The sequence below is a fragment of the Carlito syrichta genome, unplaced genomic scaffold (assembly GCF_000164805.1).
Source record: "Carlito syrichta isolate Samal-C Ts95f unplaced genomic scaffold, Tarsius_syrichta-2.0.1 Scaffold111653, whole genome shotgun sequence".
NCBI lineage: Eukaryota > Metazoa > Chordata > Mammalia > Primates > Tarsiidae > Carlito > Carlito syrichta.
The window spans coordinates 64441-64957 of record NW_007055749.1 but is presented as its reverse complement, the minus strand read 5'-3'; positions in this window follow the sequence as shown (position 1 = coordinate 64957).

Sequence of the window (517 nt, the reverse complement as noted above, 5' to 3'; positions counted from 1 at the left end):
GCAACATGGCAAGACCTTGTCTCTACAATAAAATAAAATTTTAAAAAACAGCTGGGCAGGCATGGCGGCACATGCCTATAATTCCAACTACTTGGAAGGCTGAGGAAGAAGGATCGCCTGAGCCCTGCAGGTCGAGGCTTCAGTGGCCATGAGCGCGTCACTGCATGCCAGGCTTGGCAACAGAGTGAGACTCAAAAAAAAAAAAAAAAATGGCCCAGGCACCTGGTGAAAACAAATGCAAATCTGCTCTAAACCCACCTTCAACCTACAGGTCTAAAAAAACTTTCACAAATATAGTTTCCAGAAACATGCACTCACGTCAAAATTTAGAAAACATACAAAGAAACCAAGCAGTGCCGGCTCGGTGGCTCAGCCTGTAATCCCGTGACTTTGGGAGGCTGAGGTGAGTGGATTGCCTGAGCCCGTGGGTTCGAGACCCACCTGGGCAACTTGGTGAGACCTCATCTCTACAATAAATCAAAATGAGCTGGGTGTGGTAGCGCACGCCTGTAGTTCC